Here is a 7,692-nt window from a genome sequence, read left to right as displayed (position 1 = left end):
CACACAGGTGGGAGCCCTGAGACCTTCACAGCCCAGGGCCAAGGTTTCTTCCTGTGTGTGGAGAGTCCCAGAGGCCCTTCTAGGGGTCGTGGAGAGGGCGTCAACGCTCCTGGGACTGCGACCCTGGCAGGTGGTTTAGTACCAGTAGTCACCAGCTGGATTTGGCTGACTCGGGGAAGAATGTTGTTCTGGAGAACACTGGGCATGCTCCGGTAAGGGCGTTAGAAAAGGAAGCTATGCAGTTGGAGGAAATGTCTCCCTAGCGGTCCATCCCCAGGAGCCCTGCTTCCTATCAGGCTTCCTTTAATTATAGCCGGTTCCAAGGCCCCAAGGTGGCTGCTCTTTCTCTGAGAGCATCGGGTGTGAATTTCTAGACAGAACTCAGTCTATGGAGAAGAGGTGTAGCCTTTGGAGACCACCACCAACTCCCATGCACCAGCGACACCCTCCATCCCAACCCCCAGCCTCACCCTGTGTGCATGCACTAATGGAGTCCAGGCCATTGTTTGCTAGATGGGGATTGGCTGGTTCATAATATTGTCTTATCTTGTTCCCAGGCTACCTAACCAGGTAAAGTTTACCTGTTTTTTTTTTTTTTTTTTTTTTTTAATTGGATGTGATTGGGGGCTGAGGAGATGGCTCAGGGGGTCCTCAGTGGGCACAGCCATGAGTTCAAATCTCCAGCACTTACATAAAAGGTCAGTATAGGGCCCACCTGTAATCCCAATGCTGGGTACCCACAGGCGCTGGGGTAGTGGTGGGGTGTCCCCAGAGCTCACAACCCAGCACCCCTAGACAACTGGTGAGTTCCCAGGTTCAGTGAATGAGAGGCCCTGTCTCAAAACATAAGATGGTGAGTAAAGCTTGTTTTGCTGATATCCTGTAGCACTTTGGTCACGAGTTGCCACAGTGCCAGGAAGTCAGGGTCTTGTCTTCCCAGCACCCACTCATGGCCTTCCAGAGGTGGGCACTCCACAGTGTCCACTGGCTACGTGGCTTCCAGGAACCGTCCAGGGCTGTGGGCCTGGCCCAGCCTTGCCCTGTGCTCTGACTACACATCCTCAGAGGACGAGGAGGGCCTGACATCTGGTGTTGATGTCCCAAGCTCCTCACTGTGCCACTTCCAACTCATTATAGCTAATGTTTGGGGACACCCAACATAAAACAGATGCCATTAGAAAACCAAATTCTGTTCTGTGCGGAAGCGCAGCTAACAGAGTGCAGAGCGGGTTAGGAGGGGAGATTGATGAGCCAGGTTCCCAGAACACCAAGGAGGGGGCGGCTTTGCCAGGCTCCTTTTATTTATCACACTGGGTTTTTGTCAAAGGCATAGATTCCCTGCTAGTCTCTGCTGCCCAGGCAGGGGTGGGGCTTGGGAATGAGGGGTACAGGTTTCTTAAAGCTTGGGAGGGATGTGAAGGTGGGGTGGGGTGGGGCCTGACCAGGCTGCTGCACTTTAAGCAGAGGTTGGGGGGTTTCTGTGTCCTGGCCTGCCTTTCTGTGATACCTCCATGGTTTTTGTCTTCTTTTTTGTTTTCTTTTTTGTTTTTCGAGACAGGGTTTCTCTGTGTAGTTTTGGTGCCTGTCCTGGATCTCTCTCTGTAGACCAGGCTGGCCTTGAACTCATAGAGATCTGCCTGGCTCTGCCTCCCGAGTGCTGGGATTAAAGGCATGCACACCACCACTGCCCAGCTTACCTCCACATTTTTATGTCACACACACACACACACACACACACACACACACACAAATCCTCCAGCAGCTTCCTGCTCCCCACTCTTTGGTGTACAAGCTCAGAAGAGGCCACCGCTCCTGCAGGGGGCGCTGCTGCCCCTCCCGCTTTCCCCCAGTCCTGTGACAGCAAACCAGGGAAGGCCATTTGTTTCTTTTCTATCATCGGGACCAGGAAAGGTAAGATTTGACTCAAACTCCACCTCTGTCATCTTGGCAGCCAGCGATGAGCCCGGCGTGTGGGAGAACGGTGCCACTTGGGGAAACCGGGGCTTCTGGGGCCAAGGCAGGAATAACTCAGGCATACCTGGAGCAGGTGCACCTCTGAACTAAATAAGGACCTACTGTGTGCCAGGAACTAACTACTCTATATCCCAGAACACAGCAGGGGGGAAGATACGGTATCCCCCTGTCAGAGCAGACTCCTCTGCAGGGCAGAGATTTGCTGACATACCAAGGTAACTTTAGATAACGGTGGCCCTGATGGGGCAAGTAGTGTAAGGCATGAGTGCAGTGACACACAGTGACACAGGCAGCTGGACAACCTCAGCTGACAGGTGACATTACACGGCAGCCTGAAGGGGCGGAAGCAGTCAGCTGTGGGAAGAACACCCGAGCAAATGCGAAGGCCCCCAGGTAGAGAGCATGTGGTATGTTCAAGAGCAAAGGAGCTGGAGAGATGGCCCAGTGGTTCACAGCTCTTGGCTGCTCTTACAGAGGACCTGGGTTCGATTCCCAGCACACGCATGGCGGCTCGCAACCATCTGTAAGTTCAGTTGCAGGGGATGTGATGACACCTTCTGGCCTCTGTGGGCATTGCAGACTTTCAGTGTGCAGATATTCACGCAGGGAAAACACCTACATGCATAAAACACACCTGAACACATCTCAAAGTAAATAGACAGAAGATCAAAGAAGGCAGAGTGACTGGTGGGAAAAGCAGCGGCAGATGGACATGGGGACATCAAGGCTCTGGCAGGCTATGGCCACAAGTTTCAGGCATGACATACCCTCCCCAGCAACACCCCCAAGCCAGGGTCTCATGTATCCCAAACTGGCCTCTAACTTGCTATGTGGCCTCGGATGACCTTGAACTCACTCCTGGTCCCCTTGACTCTACCTCCTGAGTGCTGGGAATCACAGGTGTGCATCACAGGTGTGCATCACAGGTGTGCATCATCATGCCAGTTGAACTTTTTTTTTTCCTTTTGAAATAGGGTCTCACTATGTAGACCAGGCTAGCCTTCTGCTTGTGACTCTCCTGCCTCAGTGTCCTGAGAATTGGGATGACAAACGTGTGCTATGATGGGCTGCTGGGACTTTAAACAAAAACCGCAACACAACAACCCTTCCACTACTAGCCAAAAGAGCAGAAACAACCTAGAATTTCACCGCTGAATGCATGTTACAGCATAGTGAAGCCTTAGGGCAAGTAGCCAGATGCAGAGGCCACAGATGTTAGGAGTCCATTAACAGGAAATGTCCACAGTGGGCAGATCCAAGGAGACAGAATGGATAAGGGGGTCGATATGTCCTGGGGTGGAAGGATGTGTGTGACTCCTAACAGGAACAGTTTTTTTTGTTGTTATTGTTTTTTCCTTTTTTTTTGTATTCTAAAATTAGATGAGGGTGATGACAGAATGATTATAAATATACCAAAATATTAATTATACATACCCAGCAAATGGATAAATTTTGTGGCATGTAAATGATATCAGCAAAGCTACTTGGGTTTTTTGTTTTTTTTTTTAGAGAGAGAGAGATCTCATGTATCTCTGTATGACCTGAATCCTGCTAAGTAGCTAAGGATGACCTTGAACTTATGATCCTCCTGCTTCCACTTCATGAGTGTTGGAGTTCCAAGCATGCATCACTCCATTCTAATTAGAAGGGAAAGGACAATAACTGGAGTTGTCCCCTTGAGAGTGACATCACCTGGGCTGGGCCAGTGCAGGTGAAGGAGAGAGGCTGGAAGGTGCAAAGAATGTTCTAGAGCCAGAGCTGGCACTTGCTGGTGGTTTGGAGGGAGAAAGGAAGCAGTATGGCCCTGAGTTCCGACTCTGGTCTCTAGCTCACTGGCTGGCCTTGCCATCCTGAGGGAGAAGCCTGGTTGGTCCAGTCTGCCAGGCTACTAGTGTTGGAGGTCACCTTTCTGTGTGACTGTGGGCCACAGGGAAGTAGGGCATGGGCTACTTAATCCAGAGCTGCCTGTGAATGGTGTCTAAAGTCCCAAGATCCAGTGAGGTTGTCGGAGAATGCTGAGGAGAAGCAGGCCTTTGGCTGTGTGGCTGCAGATTGATGTGCCTGGGGGTGGCAAGTAGCTTCAGTTGGATTCACAGGCACAGGCAGGGCCAGGACTAATTAGTTAGAAGGTAGGTCTGTACTGGGGACCTGGATGAGCTTGGCATGACTCCTGTGGCTTCCAGGTAGGGGGAGAGGTTTGTTTCCTGAGTCTCCCGTGTGGCTCTTCAAAGGAAGGAGGCAGATGCCCAAGGATGTCCCCCAATGAATACTGATTCTAATCTGGTGAGAACAGAGACCTTGACTTAGCTAATCTCACTGCCCACCAGCTTCCTGGGGCCTTTGAACAAAAACAGTAAGCCAGTCACAACCCAGATGGTTGTGGGCATCATTGGACAGGGTTGAGGACCAGCTGGAGTTCCCTGGTGAGAATTTTGGGGTGCTGGTCATTGAATGCCTGGTATAAGAGTTTTCCTTTCCATACTGCCCTTCTACACACACACATGCAAACACACACCCTGATGCTGTCTAGGACCAGAGTAGACAGGAAAATGGAGGTAGCCGAGAATCCAACACAAGTTGCTAACGTCAGTGTGACATCTGGGGCCTTCCATGAGTTAAAGTCTGATGGGCAACTGGTACGAGACTCACTGTCCCAGATTCTGCTTTACAACATACTGGGGACATCATGGTCCTTTTGAGTCAGAGGTTGTCCTCCACTACATAGGGAGTTCAAGGGCAGCCTGGGATACATGAGACCCTGCTTCAAAAACTGACAAATTCCAACTGTCCTGAGCCAGTGAGGAGACTAGGAGCTGTCCAGACTTGGGATGGTGGACATAGCGTGTGGGTGATGGCATCAGGGCACAGCCGCCTCCGGGAACTGCCGATTGGCCTGTGCCAACTTGCCTCTTTGCAGGTGAGGTGCTAGCTTTTCCTGCCTCTCCTCCCTCCCAAGCAGTAGGAAGCTTCTAGACCCAGAATGAAGTGGGCCTCCAACACCCGTCAGGTGGAGGGGCCTCCGGGCCAGCGAGTTCCCTCTGTGGCAGCCCGTGCCTGGCCTCCTCCACCTGACTTCAGCTGGAGCCCCTGGGCAGCTAGCAAATCTTCGCCTCTGTTTCCCATTTCACCCGACTCAGGCTAACGGCAAACGCTTGCTCAATGAGAAAAGCAGAAAAGCATTTGGATTTATTGCTTGGAGAGTTTGTTCCATCTCCTGGGCCTGCTTCATGCTGTTTTCTCTAAGTTTCGAAGCATTGTGTTTAAAAAGGAGAACTTCCGATGGCAGTGTTTCCCCCACATGTAAGTGGGGCTGTACAGTTTACAAAGACGTTGGCATAGTAACAGTAACAACCGTCTCTGTTGGGAACGGCATTCCTGCAGGGGCTACTCACTAATCCCAATGTTTCCACTAACGGAGAAGCTTTTCTCAGAGAGGCTAAGGGGCTTGCCCAAGGCCACACAGCCCAGGACAGGGCACAGATGAACCCATTATTGGTCCACGGGGCTCCAGAGACTGGGTTGGCCCTCCGTTGAGGTGACTTCTTCTCTGAGCTTACCCTGACCTATCTCAGCCATCTGCAGATAAAGTGAGCAAGAGAAGCCAAAATGGAACGAAACCCAGGGGTGTGCTCGGCAAACAGCCATGAGAGAAAACAGTACAAAAATAACCACTGTGTTCCGGGGGACACTTGAGAGCCCAAACAGAACATTTTGAGCTCAGATCATTTTTGCAGTGGATGAGCCTGAGGGTCTGGCAGGGTCTGAGGAGGACACTTGCTATCGAAGTTCTAATTCCGTGCTGGCTAAACGGCAGCTTGTAACCACATGCGGCAGTTTAAATGTAATGAAAACAATTAAAACTGTCCTTCTGTCACACCTGCCGCCACTTCGGCGCTTCATCTCCGAGGCCGGTGGCCAATACCTGGGCCACAGAACCTCAGGAAATCCCCGTGGCCAGCTCTGCTCAGTCACCAGCGACCTGCTCCTGTCTCATCCTGCTGTCTGTTCAGAGGTGACGTCATGGGCCACATCTGCTTTGATGTAGGTCCTGCGTACAGCTCGGGCACAAAAGGATGTCACCCCAATAACTGTCCCTGGACTCCATCCTAGAGCCACTGAAGCTTCAGAGGTGCAAAGGGAAGCCAGTCAATGAAGGGGGGGCGGTGGTGGCACCAGAGCAGGGCCTGGTTGCTCAGAGCCCTGGTCCCTTCCTGTCTGCTAGGAGATCAGGACCTGCAATAGCCTGCTTGCTTGTGTGTGTGTGTGTGTGTGTGTGTGTGTGTGTGTGTGTGTGTGTGTGCGCACATGGAGGCCAGAGGTCATCATAGGGCATCTCCCTCCGTGGTGCTCAAACTTGCCTTTTGAGGAGGGCTTTTTGCATGGGTTCTGGAGATCTGGATTTAGGCACTCACGTTTGGGAGGCAGGCACCTTATCCACCAGCTATCTCCCCTTCTTGCTCTTTAATAAGGACCCCAGGTGCTTCATGTGCACATTTAGTTTGAGAAGCTCTGATTTAGGAGCCAGGCTGAAGAGGTGTAAACATTACTTCAGACCTAGGAAGCCAAGTGTGTTTCTAGCCAAGCAATCACAGGGCTCGGCCACCAGCAGCCAGCGAGTAAGCATCAGTCACACAGGCCCACTCAGCTCTGTGCGTGTGACCCACAGACAGGGACAGGGACAGCTGCAGCCCATGTCACACTGACGGCCATCTCCCAAAGCAAAAGCAAGAGGAAGAAGCCCATTTCTTTGTGGGTACTGGGGATGGGACCCACGGCCTGGCACAAGCTAGAATAGTGATCTGCATCCCAGTGATGAACCCAAGAACACCATCTTGGCCTCATGATGTTCCCTGGGGATCTCCAGTTTTGCTTTGTGTGTGTGTGTGTGTGTGTGTGTGTGTGTGTGTGTGTGTGTGTGTGTGTGTGTGTGTGCACCCACATGGGAATATGTGTGTGAGTGCCAGAGGTTGAATGTTTTTCTCTAATACTCTCCACCATCAAAAAAAAAAAAAATAAGTAAAAGACTTATTAAGGATAATGGAACTTCCCCAAGTTCCTGCCCTGAGAAAATTCCTCCCAGAGTCCTGGGAAAGACACTACATACGGCGTGGGGTGTCTGAGGGAAAGGAATCTACGTACACTACGCTCTTTTGTTCATTAACTTTATTCCTCTATGACAAAATTCTATCAACACAGCTTCAGCTCCGACCTCCCATTCAGCTCCTCTCTGTGGCCAGCTTTCCTGTCCTCATAGTTTTAGTAAGCTCCTATGCTTTTGACCCGATCTTCGTCCTCTGTTCCTTCGTCCTCCATCTCTCCTTCCTGGCTCCTTACCCCTGGCCCTAATAAACTCTACAAGAGATCAGCTTTATACTCTACAGAATCTCTGTCTTCCTCTCTTCTCTCTGGCCACGCGGTTCTGTGTCTGCCTCGGGAATTCTGCTCCAGTCCCTACTGCACCTGGTTATGCAAAAAGCCCTGTTGTCCTCAGTCAGTTGCTCTGGAATGCCACTAGGCTTGAAGGCAAGGGATGGTCTGAGCTTCATTTGCCCAAGAAACAAGGCTGTGCATCTGCGGCTGCTAGTCTCCTAGGCTTTGTAGGGGGTGTTAGCTTTCTAGTGGATCAGCGGCTGAGAAGCTTAGCTGTTCGCCAAGTGGTCTGTGAGTATTTGGGCACGCAAGAATTTCATAGCAGAAGACAGCTGAAATATTAAGGCT

The sequence above is a fragment of the Peromyscus californicus genome, unplaced genomic scaffold, assembly GCF_007827085.1.
Source record: "Peromyscus californicus insignis strain IS unplaced genomic scaffold, ASM782708v3 Scaffold_5__1_contigs__length_169319896, whole genome shotgun sequence".
NCBI classification, from domain to species: domain Eukaryota; kingdom Metazoa; phylum Chordata; class Mammalia; order Rodentia; family Cricetidae; genus Peromyscus; species Peromyscus californicus.
The sequence above is the reverse complement of the archived record's forward strand: the minus strand, read 5'-3'. Positions refer to the sequence as shown.